General features: G+C 35.5%; 1 long non-coding RNA gene across 1 annotated transcript in view; it reads right to left on the bottom strand.

Moving 5' to 3' along the window:
• Positions 1-11,738: 11,738 nt before the first annotated feature.
• The window catches only part of LOC110222382 (uncharacterized), a 35,871-nt gene continuing 25,641 nt past the window's right edge, over positions 11,739-21,968 (bottom strand). The window contains exon 3 of the long non-coding RNA XR_002328361.2: positions 11,739-12,243. This is a non-coding gene — a long non-coding RNA (uncharacterized LOC110222382). The remainder of the gene's footprint in view (positions 12,244-21,968) is intronic.

The following is a 21,968-nucleotide window of genomic DNA, read 5'->3' as shown; positions in this document are numbered from 1 at the left end:
GGATAGAGCACTGGCCCTGGATTCAGGAGGACCTGAGTTCAAATGCGGCCTCAGACACATAACACTTACTAGCTGTGTGATCCTAGGCAAGTCAACCCCATTGCCTAGCCAAAAAAAAAGAGAGAGAGATTGACCCTGGAGAAGGTATTTAATATATTTTTTACAAGGGAGTGCTGTGATTTGGATTATAGAATGGGTAGATACATCAGAGAGAAATGATAAGAACTCTCTCCCCCGCCCCAGAAAACAAGGGATATCAATTCTTTTTTAAAACAAAAATAATACAGGAGACACAATACAAGTAGAATAATGTTACTCATTTGTTACATTTAATATACATGTTATACATAAATACATACATATTTTGATGACTATTAATTTCACAATAGAAAAATACATTGTTATAAATAATTTGGAAGGAATATAAAGTGAAATTTTCAATTTTTTATGACAACGAATTTTCATTTGATAGAGGAATCAAGCATATAAGGAACAGGCTAAAAGTTGATGAAATTAATCTGTGTGAGAACAGAAAAGTTCCAATGGATTTAAATAGAGAAATTTTATTAACATGCATATTTATGGATTTTTTTAGGAATCCAAATAACATATTAAAAAAAGAAAGGCTTTGAGATGCTGACTATGATTATGAAATAAGACTTGGGAATCATTGTCACCTAAGGACATAGGCCAATATGCGTTGCTGCATTCCAAAACTAAATGAAATATTGAGCATCATGAAGAAGAGAACTGAATTCAAAACAAACAAAAAACCATGATTGTACCCTTAGTGCACATGAACTGGTGGTATCCTGACTAGAGCTTCTCTGGAGCTGTCTAGACAGTCTTCCTCTGTTGGAGCAGAGCACAGCTGTCAATGTTAATAACAGGCTGCTGTTTGGTCACTCTTCTCAGTGTCAGAGACAAGTGCTCACATCCTTTCTGAACTGTGACTGTTGATCTTCCTTTTAGCCTCTTCCTTAAAGGGCTAGTTTGTGCTATCCAGTCATTCTCTCTGCCCTCTTTATACCTTGGAATTTTTTCCCCAAGATTAATATGCTGGCTTCTATACATATATTTTTTTCTTTCTAAGTTTTCTTCAGAAGACCTCAAGGCTTGAATTTGAAGGGTCTTGTCTACTGGGACAATGGATTTCTTACCTCGATATGCAAGGCCTTTGGGCGTGAACTATATGTATCCAGGAAAAACCTGTCCAGTTCTATTCTTCCTCAAGATGCCTTCTAGATATCTTGCAAGCTTTCCTTCCAAATAAAATTGGAGTTACTATGGAATATGTGATTTTATTTATATAAACTACTTCTTGTGATCTATTTCTTTGAGCCTGCTCTGGGAGCAGTACATATATCTGATTGTCTCACCAAGTTGGAAGTTTTTTGCCTATACCAAATGACCAGTGAAGTCCAACTGAAAACATGTGGACTGGACAGTATAGCCACTCTACATGGGAGGATGAGGCTTCTAACTTTCCCCTGCTGACCTAGTCACAATTCTATCCCATCTTCCTAAAGTTTCCTTTTTGTAATTCTGATCATGAGTCTAATGCTACTTCTGAACTAGATGAATATGGGAGTCATACTCCATGATGCAGACCACAGTACTATAATCACTAGCTGAATCATAACTATTCAACTTTGAGTCTGACTCTTCATATAGCCTTTCTAATACCAAGACCACTCTCTTTTCCTATATTCTAGGTGATAATTCTATAGCAGTGTTATATAAATCAAATCTGCCATTTTCTGAAGCAAAGGATACTCTACTAGCAATCCACAAATTTCTTATTTCTTTAGAACCATTATCTCCCAGCTACACTGTTTCCCCCTCTCAGGTCAACTATGTTTTCATTGTTCTCTAGGCTATACTGCTGATTCATCTCCATAGCACTTTTTCTGCTATGCCATAGAATTCTCTTTAGCCTGGAAGCTCACCCCATCCCTGGACTACTCACATTGGCAGTCTCTCCCTCTGATTGCTAGTTTCTCCAAGAACCTCCAATTTAAGGAGGAAGCTGAGGCCAATCATGTTTATTTATTCATCTCCAGGCTGCTCTGCTAATTCACCTCCACAGGACTTTGTATATACTATGTACTTTCACACTTCACCACTACCACTAACCACCACCACCATGACCATCACCACAGCTCCCTTTTATGTGTCATCTTCAGCCATTAGAATAAGCTCCTTGAGGGCAGAGACTATTTTTCTTTCTGTTTATATTTATGTTGTTAGAGTTTAGTACAATGTCTGGTACATGTCGTTTTTGTTGTTGAGTCTTTTCAGGCATGCATGACTCTCCCTGACCCTATTTGGGGTTTTCTTAGCAGAGATACTGGAGCATTTTGCCATTTTCTTCTCAAGCTCATTTTATAGATGAGGAACCATAGAAAGTAAATGTCTCAGGCTGATTTGAACTCAGGTCCAGGGCTGGACGTTCTATCTACTGTGCCATCTAGCTGCCCATATAAGTGTCTAATGAATACTTGTTGAATTCCTGAGTGAAATGGATTTCACTTGGTAGAATTCATATCACTTGACTCAGACCTGTGATTTTATTTGTATAAACTACTTGTGAAGAATTTTTCCCTACCAATGTAGATTACAACTGATTTGCAATTAAAAGTCTTAGAGATCTGCGTGGGAAGCTAAAAGGATAAGTAACTTGTCTGCAGGAGTGTGCTGAGAAATAACAACTGGGTCTCTGGAAAAAAAATACAAAAAAAAACCCCACCCACTTTAAAGTTTAATCTGCGTTAACATTTTTCCATCATTTTCTTAAGTCTAGACAATCAATGAAACAGTAAATCAAGCACTGATTTCTAATGCTTGTCAATTTCTTAAGTTTAAATACTCCCATTGGAGACTTAATAATCTGCTTTTGCTCCAGTTAGAGCTGGCTCCAGCACAACCCTGGATGTCTGCCTAATCACAGCCTAGATACATCAGGGGAAGAAGCTGTACCTAGATCTCTCTGCCTTAGAAGCAAACTCTGTAACCGTCTTGATCATTGCCTTTAAGAATTTATACATAAAATGTAGGTATATGTTATGAAAGCTCTGTTTTGTCAGAGTCTCAACCTGGCAGTAGCAGCATCTTGCTTCCAAAAGAAGTAAAAAGAATGACTGAGAACTACTGATTTTCTTTTCCTTGAGGAAGGTTCTTCCTTTCAAATAAAGGAATTTTCCAGTTCTAGGCAACCTTTCCAAATTTGTTCATCACAGACTATCATCACAAGATCAGTGGAAAAGTTTCTTGGTTTTAAGTTAAAGACTACCTTACATTAGTCTAGGAAGGTCCGTGTCTTTCCACTGCTCTTGGAACATGGATTTGGTGTGTGTACGTATTAAACCTAGGACACAGCAACGGGCAGGGAGCAGGAGAAAGACGAGGTTTGGTGGAACAGATATGGTCACTTGTAAATGAGATATTCAGGCTGTATCACAAGTTGAGAAAACATTCTTCCTATACAAATGCTTAACCAACTCACGGGTGATCTCTTTGAACCCTCCAAGTTAACAGTTCTTAAACTTTTTTGTGCCCTGGACCCTTTGGCAGTCTGGTAAAATCCAGGGATTCCATTTCAGAATGTTTTTAAATGCATAAAATAAAAAAGAAAACCATAATATTACAAAGGAAATATACTGAAACATATGTATATATGTATTCTATACGTGTATCTATATATTATATTCATGTATATAGACATATGTATGTATAAAAAACAAATATATAACATATGTAATAAATTGACAGAGCCACTAAAATCTATAGAAAGCCTCACTGGGAACCTGGAAACCACAGGATAAGAACTTCTGTTCTTAGGATTATGGAAGACAGTACAATATATAACTATGAATTATGGAGTACAGTTTGTAATATTGGTTCTATTGCCAGGTTTCTGTGACCTGTGACACCAATATGTAACAGATATATACACACACACACATATATATGTATATATGTGTATGTATATATGTATATGTGTATATACATATTTATACATGTGTGTGTGTGTATATATGTATAGTGACACCAATATGTAATGCATATCATTGCTTCTAAAATAGAACAACTGCCTGCATTGTTGCTCCTACTTGTCTTCAAGGAGACCACAGATTCTGCCTTTTAGGGGAGCAAGAAAAAGGTTCTGGTTTGACCTTTGTTCTTCTCATCTTGATCTCCAAGAGGGGTAATGGGCTACAATAATACTTATCTACCACACCTCAAATATTTGTAGTAGCTCTCTTTAAGGACTTCGTAATCAAAGCCACTTTCCCTGTTGCTCTAAAGGGGCGAGTAACTTCTTACTCTCACTATCTTTAGCTCCCTCCCACCAAACACATGGTATTAAAAAAAAAATCTCAGATGAGGGAACATATCCAAGCAAAAAGTAAGCAGGAATTGGGGGAGTACACTACCATTCATATATTAGTATGTAAATGAGTTCTTCAACTCATTTCTGAGTTAAAATCTCATCTTAACCATAGAAAGAAATGTTCCAGAGAGTCCCTGTTAGCAGTCTCTGAGGGTTCAGTCACCAGATATCAAAGGGCATAGGTACAGGGGGCTTCCTCACATGTCTGTAGTTCTAGTTGGATCTCCCTTGGGTAATTCAAAAGCTTGTACCTTGTCTACCTTATCTATTTTAAGTAATAATGGCTAGTGTTTATATAATGCTTTGAAGTTTGCAAGGCACATCACATATGTTATCTCATTTACATTATCTCACATGTTATTTCATATCTCAGGAACCTTTTGAGGTAGATGCTATTATTACCCCTATTTTATAGATGAGGAAACTGAGGCAGACTGAGGGTAAGTGACTTGCCTAGGGTCAGATAAGTAGTAATTGTCTGAGGCCAGATTTGAATTCATGTCTTTCCAACTCCAGGCCCAGCTCTCTATCCATTATGCCATGTAGCTGCCCCTATACTTACCAAGTATGCATGGGCACCAACTTGTTAAATATAGGTTGTCTCCATTGAAAGAATATAAAATTCTCAAAATCAGAGGCTCCTTTTCCTTTTTTACTTTGTGTTCCCAGTTCATATCCCAGTGACTGGCACATAGTAGGTTTTTAAGAAATTCTTGATTGAGAAAATACTATCTTTTCAAAGACACGGTTGTTGCTAATGTGACATTTTTATTCTCTACACCAAAGATCTTGAGCAATTTATAGCCTAGTTCAATGCATAAAACTTCCCAAGAAGCTCACATAACAAAGGTGAAAAACATACAGAGAGAAAGCCACTCTAGGATCAGACTTCCCAGAGTCACACTGAATTTACAAGGAAAGGTCTTCAATGGTTTTCTTGCATTCTCCCCATCCAACAAAATCAGATCTATAACTGCAATTTAATGGCCATGGAAGGAATACTAGCCCCAAAATTTAGATTTTCCCTCTTTTGTAATCTAAAAAAATATTGATACATTTTGTTTCTACATTACCTGTTGCGTCTACTATCATATGCAGTGTTCTACACCCATAGTCCCATGCAATTAAAAAAAAAAGAGGGAAATACAGCCATCTTTTTTTTTTTTTGGTACCAAGACTGGTTATTATAATTTGACATTACATTTCAATTATTTTTGTTGGTTTTGGTTTACATACATTATTTATATTATTACACATATACACTTCTTTGCTTCTATTTACTTCTCTCTGCATCAGATCATAGAAATCTTCCCTGATTCTTCATAGTGTCCATGTTCATTATTTCTTATAAAGCAGTATTATGTCATTATTACATTTATGTACAGCAATGTGTTTTGGTGAAACTAGGTGGCTTAGGTGATAGAACGCTGGGACTGGAGTCGGGTGAACCTGAGGTCAGACACTTAGCTGTGTGACCCTAGGCAAGTCACTTAATTCCGTTTGCCTCATTTTTTTCATTTGTAAAATGAGCTGGAGAAGGAAATGACAAACCACTCCAGTATCTTTGCCAAGAAAACCTCAAGTGGAGTCAAGAAGAGCTGGATACCACTGACAAAAATAACTGAACAGCAACTGAAACAACAATTTGTTTAGCTGTTCTCAACCAACGGGAATCTACTTTATATCTAATTCTTTGTTGCTAAAAAGTGTTTTGAATAAATATTTCTATATCTAGGAGAACTTTCTTATTATGCTTGGCATATTTATTTCTTATCATATGCCTAACAGTGGGATCTCTGGGTCAAAGAATATTTATATTTAGTCACCTTTTTATCATAATTTCAAAATACTTTGCAGAATGGTTAGATCAAGTCATAGCTATACCATCAGAATATGAGTATTCCTGGCATTCCACAATGTCTCCAACATTAACCATTCCCAGCTTTTTTCATTTTCCCCAATTTCCTGGATATGGTATAAAACAGGTATGTCTTCATTTGCATTTCTCTTATTATTTGTGATTCTGAACAATACTTCATATAGCTGTTAATAATTTATCATTCTTTGGAGGATTATTCCTATCTAGTGACCACCTATACAGTGGAAAGTGGATTTTTCTCTTACATATTTGTATTTGTTACTTCTGTATTTTGGATATTGGACCATTATGTAGTTATTTGAATCATTGCATAATAGATCATTGAATCATAGGTCATTGTATTGTATTTAGAGCTGGAAGAGACTTCAATGACCCAAGATTCCCACCTCCTCACTTTCCAGATTTCTTTCTTTCCAGGAGCTTTCGAGGAATTTGAGGTAAAAAGAGGCTAAGTGACTTACCTGGGTCACAGTGTTAGTGTCTGAGGTGGGACTTCAGTCTTACAGATCCGAAGTCTGTTCCCTCGTTCAGCATTCTGTATTAGCCCTCACACAAAGATTATTTTCCAGATCAATAATTTCCCTCATCCTAGCTTTATTGATATGTTCATGCAAAAATCTTCTTAACAACATGTGATCAAAATTATCTATCTTTAGTAAACATTACTTCCTTGTTTAAGGAAAGTCTTTATTATACCCAAAGTCACCGATCTAATCTTCTCAATTATTATTTTTTTTAATATGCTAGGGACATAGCCATTTTAAGTTTTTTGTAGTATAAGATGTAAGATGTTGATCTAAACCCAACTTCTACCAATCTATTTTTCAATTGACCCAGTAATTCTCATCAATTAGGGCATTCTTCACGTAATTTCTTTCCTTGGGTTTATCAAGCCCTGGGTTATTGAGCTTAATTGTTTCTGATTCTTCTTATCCAGTATGTCCCACTGATATAATTTTCTAATTTTTAATCACCACCAAATAGTTTTCATAATTACTGCTTTAAATATAATTTGAGGTCTGCAAATGATAACCCTCTTTCATTGCTACATTTTTTCATTGTTTCTCTTGAGAATTTGGTACTTTTGTTAATTCAGATGAAGCTTGTTATTTTGTCTTGATCTGTGAAGTCTCCTCTTAGCAGCTTGATATGGATAGGACTAAATATGTAAATTGATTTGGGTGGCATTTTCATTCTTGTTAGGTCAGTGTAGTCTTATAACGAGTGATTGTATACCCAGTTATCTAAGTTATTCTTCATTTCTTTGAGGAGTATTTTGTAATTGTATCTGTACAAAGCTTGAATATATTTTACTAATTGATTTCCAGATATTTTAGGCATGTTGTAGTCATTTTGAATTAGATATCTCTTGTTATTATTTCATCCTGAATTTCATTATTGCTCTGCAAAAAAATGCTCATTTTTATGTGTCTATTTTGTCCTCCATCTTAACTAAAGCTATTAATTTTCTCAACTGGTTTCTTACATAGTTTTCTAACTAAACAATCATGCCCTCATCAAATGTCATGATTTTGTTTGCTCTTTTTTGGTATTTAAGCCTTAATTTTTTTTTTCTTGCCTTTTTGTTTGATAGCAATTCTAGAGTTGTCAAATAATTGCAGAGAAAGGGGCCTTATTGCTTAACATTTTATTTAATGACAAAGCTTCTACTGTTTTCCCAATTCATACAAGGTTAACTTTTGTGTTAAAATATAATATGTATGAAATATACATATATTCATTAACATATATAGAATGTATATTTGCTGTTCAGTCACTTCTGACTCTTCATGACCCCATTTGGTGTTTTCTTGGCAAAGATACTGGAGTGGCCTGTCATTTCCTTCTCCAACTCATTTTACAGATGAAGAAACTGAGGCAAATAGGGTTAAATGACTTGCCCAGGGTCACACAGCTACTAAGTGTTCGAAGCCAGATTTGAACTTAGATCCTCCTGACTCTAGGCTTGGTGCTCTATCCACTGTGCCATCTGGCTGCCCCATAGAATACACATAGAAAATTAATATTTATATGTATTTAGTAAAAGAAAATCCAAAACATTTTCTTTATTATTTTTGTTTTTAATATGATTTTTTAAAATTTTTTTTATGATTTTTGGGGTTTTTTAGGCAGTCGGGGTTAAGTGACTTGCCCAGAGTCACACAGCTAGTGTCAAGTGTTTGGTCTGAGGTCAGATTTGAACTCGGGTCCTCCTGACTCCAGGGCCGGTGCTCTATCCACTGTGCCACCTAGCTGCCCCTTAATATGATTATTTGCTGATTTTCTGATTGAATTACCTTCATATCCCTTCATTTAAACCTAACTTGATTTTTATGATAAGGATAAATTGGCATTGCATTTTTGCTAAGATTTTATTTAAATTTCAAAATCCAACATCCATTAATGAAATTGTTTTATCTTCTCCCTCTCTCTTTGCTTTATTCTTTTCTCCCTTTGCTTTATTCTTCCCTGTTTAGTTCATAGGACTAATAAAAGGTTATTTGTAGAGTCTTTACATTGTTTCCCCAATATTTTTAAATGATAATATTTTTTTCCAATAAATGCCAGGGTTCTCACTCCCTTCCCCTAAACTCTGGAAGTTCCTTTATTCTAGTTCAGTTTCCTTTTCTGCTAAGGGACTTTATTTGATGTTAAGTTAATTGAAAATTATATTTTTATAGACAACCTATTTGTAAGTTCTCAGTTTTGTTGGCATACAGCTATGCAAAATTTGTTCTGGTCATTCTTTTTATTGCTCCTTTACTGTGATTGCATCTTTTTCTTCACTTGACAATTTCATTTTTCTTACTCTTTTTAAAATCAAATGACTTAAAGGTTTATTGAGTTTGTTAGCTTTTTCAAATAACTTGCTTTTAGTTGTTTTTTTAAGTTTTAAGTCTTTTGTTTTCTATTTTCTTTTTTCTTGTTCTCAATTTTTCAAAATGTGCCCTTTTGTGCTTATTTTAAGGTCTTTTTGTTAATTTTCTTGTTTTAAATTCTATATTAAACTCATTGATTCTTTTTTTCTGTTTTGCTAATGTGAATCCTCATAGATACATTTTTTCTCTGAAGACTATTTTAGCTGTACCCTAGAAATTTTGGTACGTCGCCATATCATTCTCTTTTACATGGTTATTTCTATGATTTGTTCTTTGATTCACTCATTCAATATTTTGGTAGTAAGTCTCCATTTAGATCTGTGTCCTTGTTTTCACTTTATTAATATTTTTATTGTTATGGTCTGTAAAGAACAGCTTTAGTAGTTCTACCTTTTCCATTTATTTATAATTTCTCTATGCACTAGCATATATATATATATATATATATATATATATTTTTTATAAAAGTACCATGTGGTTGAGAGCAATCTGTATATTCATTAATGTTCCAATTCGAAGATAGCATAAATTTTCAGCTGTCACTTCCAGAAAATTCTTTTGTTCTATCTCACCTTTTGTTTAGTTTTGTGAGATTCATCCAATGTTGAGAGAGAAATCTGAAAGCATAATACAATTAATCTTTTATCTGCCTTATTTTTTATTCAGTTGGCTTTTCTTTTATGAATTTACATATAGTATCATTTTGGAGCCTATGTTAAGTGTTGATACTATCTCATTTTTCAGGTTCCATTAACATGATTTCAATAGTGATATCGTGATTTTTTTTAGATAGCATTATCACAATTCCTGTTTACTTATATTTACCTGATGAATAGCCATATTTATTCTAGCTTTTATTGGTTGGATGTGTTTCTTTTTTCCCACTTAATAGTATTTTATTTTCCCCCAATAACCTGTAAAGATAGTTTTCAACATTCACTTTTATAAGATTTTGAATGTGTTTCTTATAGAAAGCTGACTTTTGGTTTTAGTTTTCTTATTATTTTCTGCATTATTCTAATTAGATTGTTTAATCCATATATACTTAAAGTTTTAAGGTTTTGTTTCCTTCCATTTATTTTCTTAGTACTTCTTTAAACATAAGAAAACTTTTCCTCTTTTAAGTCAATACTTTGATCATGAAATTAGTTTATTTAAACCATTGTTCAGTAGTGTCCAATTCTTCATGACCTGTGGACCATGTGTCCATGGGGTTTTCTTGGCAAAGATACTGGAGTAGTTTGACATTTTCTACTCTAGTGAGCTAAGACAGACAAAGGTTAAGTAACCTGTGACACAGCTAGTAAGTGTCTGAAACTGGATTTGAGCTTAGGTCTTCCTGACTCTAGGTCCAGTTCTCTATCCACTGAGCTACCTAGCTGCCTCTTAAAATGCCTTGATGCTGATCTGTTTACATGACCTCTCTTCCTTTGTCTGCTTCTGCTTGCCTATCTTTTCCTAAATTATCAGATTTTATTTAAATTATTAATTTTTATGTATTTTATCTTCTCTTTCCCCCACTCAGTTAAGTGATTGGCTTAGAATCTCCTCCCTTCACCTCCATCTTTTCATTTTTATTTTCTTTCGCTACACCTTTTTCTAAGGGGATTCTGACCCTTAACTTGAACCTGTGGTACCTGTTCTCTAGGAGATCTAGGCCAAGGGTGGGGAACCTGTAGCCTCAAGGCCACATGTGGACCTCTACATCCTCAAGTGTGGCCCTTTGATTAAATTCAAACTTCACAGAACAAAGCCCCTTAATAAACAGGCTATGAGTTTGTGGGAAGTACTACGAAGCACTAGAATGATAAATATAATCAAAGCTGAGACCCTCAGTTAAATAATCATTTTTGTTAATATGTCCATCAATGCAAAGTAATGAATTTGGTAACTATTTTTCTATATGGTAAGCAATAACTAATTCCTCTTTTTTATTATTTATCCTGAATGACTAAAGTAAAGCAATAACATCAGATAAAATATAACATACAAATTGATAGATAGTATTTAAGGTCCTTGGCATCACCCTTTATTCCTTCCTTCTCTCTAACTCACGATCTACAATATCCTTCCCTCCCTCATGCAGACCCTAGAATCTACAGTTCACTTAGGATTGTGTCAAGAAGAGAACAACCTACAGTCACATGCCTAGGATCTGTTTTCTGTAGAAAGAAGCTTCTTAGAAGAGCAGAACTCCTCCAAGGAGTAGGATTCCCAGTTTAGATAGGAGTCTGACAAGATGGTAGGATGACTGCGGCTGGTTGGAGGCAGGATTTGTTTATTTTGGAACTCTCTGTGATTGGAAACATTCTATACTCCCTTTTCCTCCCTTTTTTTCTCTGCTCTTTCGAAGAAGAGCATTCACCAGATCCTGAGGAACTAGAACAAATGTTGGGGGGAAGAGTCAGTGGCCATTGCTGTTTCCAGTGTGATCCCTGGGATATCCTAACATCACTACACACATAAACTCACACACACACACACACACACACACACACACACACACATACGTTGTCTTCCCCATTAGACTGTAAGGTTCTCAGACGCAGGGATTGTCTTTTGCTCTCTTTCTATCCTCAGCACTTAATACAGTGCCCGGTACATAGTTGGCACTTATTAATGTTTATTAACTGATAAAAAGTGGCAGTTGGCTAGATGAACCATTTAAAATGACTTGTGATCAAATACCACATTTCTTAATGAAGGGAAAGAGGATCTAGTTCTTTAGATAATGCTATCCACATTTCTCATGCTCAAGCATTTTCTACCTTTTGTTTCACTTTTTTTTCTTTCTGTATAGGTACAATCTCTTCTGAAGCAGTGTCAGATGATGCAAATTCTGTTTATTCTCTATTATTATTAATGCTGATGCCTATGACAGCTATTTCAAAATGGAACAAATCAGAGCTTGGGCTAGCAACATTCCTATGTGGATGACAAAATGCTTTGTTAAGGAAAGTTTGAGCTAAGCTGTTGAGATGAAAATATTATCAAAAACATCCCTCAAAGACCAGCTCAATTCCATCATATGCTGTGGAAGAGAATGACAGAATCCATATGTACATTCGGTTGCTGAACTGATTTCTGTGTTCCTGTAATAAAGAAACAGGAAAAAGGTAAAATCAACTATGCACTCTATACAGATCTCTCATATCTTTCAGTTATTTATTACATTCAATCTACACCATTTAGGAAGTTTATCATTTGATATTCAAACTTCCAGTTCATCTTTAATGTCATACAATTGTACCATCTTGGTAAAATAAGTAAAGTAAAAGACATTCAGAGCAGCGAAAAAAATTTTTTTTTAAGTTCAAATACCTCTTTGCAGGAAGGTAATATTGTTCCATTGAGCCTAGCATCACTAAGATGAGAGCACTTCGTGGCTCAAAGTAAAACAATTCTGAAAATCAGAGACTAATATGATCTTAACACCACATTGTGGATAAAATAAGGTATATTTTGTGAGACTACACATTCAACATATTAAATGTTGAATGGGGCATCTATTTGGATGTTCAATGGCAATTAAAATACATGAACATTTTTGCCTCCATATTGACTGTAAAAACACCTACTTGTATGTTTTCACATCATGTTGTTGTAGGAAGAATAAGGGGCTACTAGTGGCGCAACAAAGAGAGCACTGGACTTGGAATCAGGAAGACTCATCTTCATGAGTTCAAATCTGACCTCAGGCATGTACTAGCTGTGTGAGCCCAGGGCACTTAAACCCTGTTTGCTTCAGTTTCCTCATCTGTAAAATGAGCTGGAGAGAGAAATGACAAACCACTCTAATGTCTTTGTCAAGAAAACCCCAAATGTGGTCACAAAGAATCAGACGCAACTGAAACCACTGAACAACAACAAAAATAGGAAGTATAAGTAAAAAAGTATTAAAAGCATTTGAATTTGTGCCTGGTGAAATAAAGATTCACATGTGAGATTCTAGATAAAATCTACATATATTTCTGCATGTTAAATGGTTGCTTTGAGAAACAAAATAAACAATATAAAATGAAGAGATATAGAACATAAATTGTCAAGAAAAGAAAATACTGAAGTTGTTCAGATGTCTATCAGTTTGCAAGTATCTTTCATTGATAAAATACATGCTGGTGAAATGTTTACAGATTAAGTGTGTTTGGAGAATTATAAAACAAAAAGGGAAAAGAAAGACAGAAAGAAAGAAAGAGAGACAGAAAGAAGGAAAGAGAGAAAGAAAGAAAGAAAGAAAGAAAGAAAGAAAAAGAGGAAGGAAGGAAGGAAGCAAGGAAGGAAGGAAGGAAGGAAGGAAGGAAGGAAGAAAGAGAAAGAAAGAAAGAAAGAAAGAAAGAAAGAAAGAAAGATATTGGTTTGTACTTGGCTGTATTCTCTCTTGACAGTCTGGAAGGATACTGTCCTGTCTTCCATTATCTTCAGTGCATCTCTGTACAAACCAAGCTTAATCAAAAACTACTCTAGACATTTTTTACTGGGTACGTGAAAAAACCAAGAGAGAGTCCTTCCTTAGAACAATTTATCTAGCAGTCTTAAGAAGAAAGGAGGAGAGGAAAAGTAATGAAACTGGCAACCAATGAAAAAGGTCTAATGAACTACATTGGGGAACATTAATGATAATTGACAGTTATATAGACAGTTTGCAAAGAACTTTATCTGCATTATGTCACTTGGGTCTCACAATCCTGTGAATTAAGTACTATAAGAATAATTATCTTTGTTGTATGGATGGGCTGCTAAGTATCAGAGATGGCATTTGGACCTAAGTTTTCTTGCTTCCAGGTCCAGCACTTACATAGCCTCACCCATCTATTCCTCCCCTGCTTCTAGTAATTGCCCTTCAGAGGATGAAGTGAAAAAAAAAATCAGTACCCCTGGATAATGCCAATATGCTTTTTTGTATCAAGATCAAATAGGCAGGTGATGAAGAGGATTTAATTTTGCCCTCATTCCAAGTAAGGCTTGTGGTGTCTTTTACATTAGCCTACTCTGATTTTGCTGGTGATTATTTTCATCTTTTAAATGTATAAATCAGAAGAAGGGTACTGATTCCTTAATTGAGAAATGGTCAAAGGATAAGAACAGGCAGTTTTTTGATGATGAAATCAAAACTGTATGTAGTCATATGAAAAAATGTTCTAAATCATTATTGATAAGAGAAATGAAAATAAAAACAACTTTGCGATATGTCACACCTATCAGATTGGCTGAAATGATAGAAGGGGAAAATGACAAATGTTGGAGGGGATTTGGAAAAATTGGACACTAATACACTATTTTTTAAAATGTTTTATTATATATCTTATTTATCTTGTTAAATATTTCCCAGCTCCTTTTCAAGGTTGAGGCCTCACTAGAGAGTTTGCAGGCTGCCAGTTTTACTATCTCTGGGTTGTAGCAATAGTCCAAGAAAGGGCAGACGAAGGACAGAACTAGGTGGTAACCATGTGAGTGGAGAGAAGGGAATGGATGCACAAAATGTTGTGGCAATTGATTGGATATGGAGATTGATGGAAAGTGAAGAGATGGGGATGACCCCCAGGCTGGGAACCTACGTGACTGGAAGGCTGTCCCAGGATGGGGGATAAGAGAGGGATGGTGTGCTAAGTGAGTTCTGAAGGATGCTCTGAGATGCACCAACTCTACTCCAGCTCTCCAATAACACTGTAGATAATGAACAAGGGAAATCACGTTGGGATGACTGTAAGGATACTCAAGCTTGGGAAAAATAGGCTGGAGAACAGCAGAGCCCTTTCCCTAAGGGCATAATGATGGGGAGACAGGATCCTCACAATATAGCACACAATTTGCCACATATGTAGCTTCCACTTTGAGGATAGGAGAAAAGGTAGGAGGCCAGAAGGGAGAGAGGAAGGAGTTTTTCCAGGATCAAACTGACAGGAAAACACAAGATCCCTATTCTTGGAGGAATGAGTCAACTGGAAGAAAAGAAGAAAGAATTCTGGAGAAGAAACAAAAGGAAGAAGAAAAGAGGGTTCAACGAACAGAAATGAGAGGAAAGAAAGGAGAAAGAGAAAAGTATGAAGAAGGGAAGGGACAAGGTGAAGAGAGAAAGGAAGAAAGGGGAGAAAGAAAGAGAAGAGAGAAAAGGAAAGGTGGGGTCAAGAAGAGAGAGAAGAAAGAAAAGACTAAGATGGAGAGGGAAGGGCAGGATGAAGAAGAGAAAAGGGGGGAAAGGGGAAAGCAAAAGACAAGGAAAAGAGCTAAGAGGAGCTGAGGAGGGTGAGAAGGAGAAGAGGAGGAAAGAGACTAATACACTGTTGATGGAACTATGAACTGTCCAACCATTTTGGAGAGCAATCTGGAATTATATCCAAAGAGTTATAAAACTGTGTATGCCCTTTGATCCAGCAATGCCACCGTTTAGTCTGTTTCCCCAAATTATTTGGAAAGCGGAAAAGAACGTATGGGTTCTAAAATATTTATAGCAGCTCTCTTTGTGGTGGCAAAGAACTGGAAATTGAGCGGATGCCCTTCAATTGAGAATGGCTAAACAAATTGTGGTACATGATTTTGATGAAATACTACTGTGCTATAAAAAATAATGAGCTGGTTGATTTTAGAAAAAAACATGCAAAGACTTACAGAAAACAATGAAAAGTGAAATGAGCAGCACCAAGAGAAAGACATATACAGTAACAGCAATATTGTTCTAAGAATAATTGTGAATGACTAAGTTATTTTGAGTATTGTAAATACTCAAATCCACTATAAAGGACCTATGAAGGAAGATGCTATCTACCTCCAGAGAAAGAACTGATAGATAGAAATATGTGTAATGTGGTTTAATATATATATATATATATGTACATAGCATATGTATATGTGTATATATAGGTGTGTATATATAATATATGTATGTGTGCATATGTGTGTGTATCTGCTTCTAATGGTGGTCTTCTCTACTATGGGGTGAGGAGGGAGGGAGAAAAAATAAAAAAAACAGCAGAGAACAAAAGAAAACTCAGAAGGAAACACAGAAAAGCAGGGCATCTTTGAAAACAATGTATAGTATGTAGTACATAGTTTTTCAAACGTGGTAAACAGTTTGAAATGGAGATTCATGGTTTCATGTTGAATCTTCTCTTTGTGTTGTGCTATACGAATGGAAATTTTAAAATCTTTTTGTACTTAAGTTCAAAATGAGTAAAAAACATTTTTAAAAAGTTTACTGAATTGAGGCTGCTTCAATATGAATATTTTATCCCTTGTGAGAAAATCATTAATTAATCATGATATTTGCCATATACCATTTTGCAGTTTCTGAAATAATCAATGCTTATGGATCTTTACGGATGTCCTGTGAGCCAACGGCTTGTAAGGCCTTCAAGACAGCAGAATGTACTCTAAAAATTTAATAGTATCTATTATTCCCCTTTTTAAAGACATTTTATTTACTGAAAAGGACAGAAAAGGTAAATTTGTGTGAGGAACACAGAGAAAAAGCAACTTGAGGAGAAATATAGTGGGAAATTTTTGTATTGATGATTTGTATCATATATGACATAAATGTGTATGTTCAGTTACTTAGTCTAAAATAGAACTGGTTCCCTACACTCAAGGGAGTCTGCTGAGAAAACACATGAGAAGCCAGGGAATTAGAAAGTAAAGGCTGATGAGAGAAACTGCTTACACAAGCCAATAAATCAGAAATCAGAAAAGAACACAGAAGCTGACAGAATCAAGAAGGCAATAGAAGCACAATCTAGGTAAGACAAGATGACTAGAGAAATAAAAATCCTGCAGGGGATGTAGGGAAACGATCTGAAAATAGGAAAATCCTGATTTGGGGAGCTGATTGGAGAAGTTGGAATCCTCTATTGTTTGAAAAACCAACTGAATCCTAACCCTAATTGCTGCATTGCTCTTTAGTGCCCTCTATAACTTCAGGCTTGTCTACATGGTGATTTTACGGGCATCTATGGATCAAGATGAATAAAGCCCTTCCATCCAGAGAGCACACTTAAACAGCTTTGCAGACCCCAGGCTTAAGGTGGCTGTTTGCTAAAATTTCTTTAACGCTAATTCAGTGGCCTACAAGTAGCAGAAAAGTTGCTTCTTCCAGCGGAAGGGCAGAGAAGTCCAGAAGAAGAGTGGTACAGACTATGCCCTAAAGAGCCTAAGGATATCAATACCTTTAGTTGAGAATTATGAGTTGCCTTAAACATATGGTTTTCTCTATTCATTTTCCTCACTACTAGGTTTCTCTCTCAAGAAGGACAAGTGTGTGCATTGGTGGGAGAGTATGATCTAAGTTTATCAGCAGACAGGTTATGATTATTATCAGTCTTCTGCCAGTAAACGTTTTGTGTTTAATAGTAAATTGTTTCATCTTGGCTGAGTGGTATGTACACTGGTGAAGGCTCAGGGACTACAGTTTTGAGTAGTAGATATATGGCTACTCCACACCAGAATCTCCTATAGGCCAGTGACAGTGAATTGAAGATGAATAACCTTTCATTTGGGGAAACATCTGATTTGTCAAATTGGGTATAGGTAGGATGTATGAAGCAAGTCCAACATAATAAGAGAGACTCTGGAAAAAGTGGAGGGTATAGTACCATGCCCATTAGGCCTATACTATATGGACTTGTTCACATTGAAAAAAGTACTTTGCAAAGAGATAGCATGTAGTACTGGCATTCTCTTTAGTGACTTCTGTCAACTGAACATGTTTACCAAATGCTCTTCCTTAAAACACTTGAAGTATCTGATAATATCTGATTTAACAGTTGTGGTTTTCAAGCTTTCGTTTGGTTAGATCTACATAATCCATGTCCTCTTTTTTTTTTCTTCTCAGGTATATTTTTCTCAATATAAAATTCTGTTTATACTAGTCAAATTCTATATAGTGCCATAGTCTATGGCCCAGGGAAATGAATTCGGTAACAGTAAGGTGAAGGCAATTTAATGCTGATGATAGTATCCATACAGTTTCATTCCCTTTGTGAACACAGGCTAGTACTTAAAGACGGAGCTAAATGCATTCTACTTACATATTCTTGTCTCATCTCATTACTAAAGGCATTTGTTCCTGATTGCTCCTGACTAATTGCAGAAGTAATTTAATAATAATTCAGCAGCTGCTTTTGACTTAATGGACAGTTATGGATACTAGGTGATAAGGTAGTAAATAGTATTCCAAGATGGATTTCAGAGTACTGCATGAGAAAAACCAAGATGATTTGCTTCTGACAAAGCAAGAACGAGATCTATTCATTTCCATTATTTGCTTGCTGCAGAATAAAGCAGAGAGGGGAAAGGGATGGGAAAACATGTACATAGCGTTTATTATACTGCCTTTTTCACAACGAGGAGATGGGAAAGAGGACGAAAGTCTCAAAGACTGCTTCAAAGGCTCAAATTTACTTTTACGACATTCTTTTATCTCATGTTATCTTGTGCAATCTCTGTCTAGCTAGAGGGGTGACTCAGAATTGATAATAGAGAATTCCTTCTTGGCTTATCCTTAAAGCACAAAACAAGTCTCTAGAAACCTGTCTGGTTCCTGCCCCTGACTCCCACTAACTTCGAGAACACTTTCCCCCTCTTTTTTTGAGTCCTAGGGGGATATAGGACAGATTGAATATTTCTTCACTGTGTGCCAGTATTTGCATAATTGTTCCTTAGTTTTTGAGAAAAGATCATATTGCTTTTATCTTGATACCAATTTAGAGTATGCCCTTAAAATAGTACAGGTGAATTTTTTTTTAATATTGATTTTGACTACTCACAATGCAATTAGAAAAATTCAGTGTCTAAATTAAAAATATACATTTCTGGGAGCGTATTAAGAAATGTGTGACATAAAAATGCATGCAATTATTTTCTACAATAATAAAAAAATTAGGGGCAGCTAGGTGGCACAGTGGATAGAGCACTGGTCTTGGACTCTGGAGGACCTGCTTTCAAATCTGACCTCAGACCAGACATTTGACACTTACTAGCTGCGTGACCTGGGGCAAGTCACTTAAACCCAATTGCCTTTAAAAAAAAAAACATATATATGTATGTGTATATATACATATATATCTATCTATCTATATATATAATATATATATTATATATATATATATTATATATATATTATATATATATTATATATATTATATATATATATATATTATATATATATATATTCACACACCATATATATATATATATATATATATATATATATATATAAAATAAAACAATTCATATGTGTGTATAATGCTTTGAGGTTTACAAAGCAATTTACATGTATTGCTCCATTTGATTCCCACAACAATTTTGTGAGGTAGAAGACATAGCTATGATTGCCCTCATGTTTGTGTAGAAATTTCTAATATGGGAACTCCTACTGATGCAAATTATAGATTTACAACTCATCTATAATTTATAGTCTTACTGAGTGGCCTAATGCCCTGAGACATTGTGACTTGCCTAGGACCACAGAGCTAGTATATGCCAGAGGAATGACTGAACCCAAATTCTCTGTATTCTATGGCTGCTTCTTTAACAGTTCCTCACCACTGTTTTACATATGAAGAAACTGAGGATTGGAAAAGTAAAATGACTTTGTCCTAGGCCACATGGCTAGGAATTTCCTGGCCTGAGATGTGAACTCCAGCTCTTCTGATTCAGAAGCCATTGTTTTAGCTCCCTAGAAGTTAACATTGCTTTTAATTTTTACTTACAACACCACTAATGTGAAAATACGTTTAATAGGAATGTAAATAAAAACCCAATATCAGATTGTACACTGTCTCGGGGAGGGTGATGGGGAGGAAGGGGGAGAAAAATTTTAAATTCAAAAGCATATGGAAGTGATTATTGATAAGTCAAAATAAATTAATAAAGTTAAAAATACCAAAACCAAAACAAAAAACCAAAAAAAAAAAATGAAAGAAAGTACAGAGTTCCACAAGTAGTAAAGGACAGAGTCTGTATTGAAACTGAAGTTCCCTGGCTCCAGACCCAACATTTTTTTCCCTACACTACGATGCTGCTTTCTATAAATTATATATTTAAGGATTTTGTTCTTTAGTGAGCAGAATTTCAAAAACATGGAAGTACTGTGTATATTATATTAAGTAACTACTGATTAGCATACTTAGAATTTTTGTAATGGAGTGATGAATTGTGTTGAGATATCATTCTTCTCTGAACTCTAAGAACAACTATAAGAATCTTGGAGCTCAAAGTCTTATGATCTATGAATGTGTCATTCAGTAATGGAATTTAAAATCAAGATAGAGTTACCTTGTGGGATAATTGACTCTTAAGAAAATCAAATCAATTAGTTAAATAGTCCCTATGCCAATACAAAATTCAGTAATCACAAATGATAGAGGTGGAAGAATATTGACTGAATTTTCTGATGCTTTATTGCTGATTCATTCTATTGACAAATATTGTCACTTCTACTTCCATCATATCTCTAGAATTCAGGCCTTTCTCTCTACTCACATAGCCACTACCTTAATCCAGGACCCTCATCACTGGCCACCTGGATTATTTCAATTTTTGCTAATTGGACTCTCTTTCTCATTCTTTCCTCCTTCCTCTCAAGTCTTTCCTCATTCCAATCCATCCTTCACCTAGCTGATAAAGTGATTTTCTTTAAGCTCAGTCCATACTATCTCATTCCTCTATGCAAAATTTCCCTTTTTATAGTACTTTAAATCTTTCAAAGCACTTTCCTCAGAACTACCTTGTGTATAGGGGTATCTATGTGCTGTAGGTGATGGAGGGTTTTACTTGGAGTCAGAAAGAGATGAGTTCTAATCCTGCCTCAGAATTTGATTGTTGTCCTTCATTCTCAAAGAGGACCAAAATGACATCACTATGTTAGAGTCAAGTTGGAGTGTGTCCAACTGTGGCTGATCAGACTAATGTGAACTTGGAATACTTTACCACAGGTCAGGCACAAATAATCCATGTGAACATTTGGGACAGATTTTCTAAATTTGTGCATTTCACATTTCTTTCAAGCTACTTCAATTCTGCTTTGCTCATAGAACACAGTACCTTCTTTGATGAGGGTACACCATGCTAGGAAGTCCTCTGCCAGCCTCTCCCCCTGTCACACAAAATCAATTTGAAAGTTCTTAAGAGAGACCTTGAGCATGTCCTTGTATTGCTTATTCTTACCACCATGTGAGCAGTAGCCCTGTGTGAGTCCTCCATAAAATAGTCTTTTTAGCAAGCATTTGTTTGGCATTCAAACAATGTGGCCAGCCCATTGGAAATTCATTCTTTGCAGTGGAATTTGAATGCCTGGCAATTTCGTTTTAAAAAGAACCTCAGCGTCTGGAACCATATCCTGCCAAGTGATCTTCAGAATCTTCCTGAGACAATTCAAAAGATAAATCCCTTCAAATGGAAGCAATTCAGTTTCCTGGAATGGCACTGATATACTGTCCAGATTTCACAGGCATACAACAATGAAGTCAACACAACGGCTCTCTATGCCTTCAGTTTAGTAGTCAGTCTAATTGTTTTTCTCTCCCACACTTTCCTTCAGAGCCTCCCAAACACTGAGCTAGCTCTGGCAATGCATGCGTCAACCTCATTATCAATGTGTGCATCCCTGAAAAGTATACTGTCAAGGTAAATTAACTTGTCCACAGTATTCAAAACTTTTCCATTTGCTGTAACTAATGGTTCCACATATGGATGCTGTTGTGCTGGCTGATGGAGCACCTGTGTTTTCTTGGTATTAGTTGTTAGTCCAAAATTAGCATGAGCAACAGAGAATTTTTCCATACTTTGTTGCATCTCAGATTTGGAGACTGCACTGAGTGCACCATCA

The sequence above is a fragment of the Phascolarctos cinereus genome, unplaced genomic scaffold (genome assembly GCF_003287225.1).
Source record: "Phascolarctos cinereus isolate Bilbo 61053 unplaced genomic scaffold, phaCin_HiC Scaffold_4;HRSCAF=312, whole genome shotgun sequence".
In the NCBI taxonomy this organism is placed as follows: Eukaryota; Metazoa; Chordata; class Mammalia; order Diprotodontia; family Phascolarctidae; genus Phascolarctos; species Phascolarctos cinereus.
Note: the sequence above shows the minus strand (reverse complement) of the source record. Positions and strands in the feature narration are given on the sequence as shown.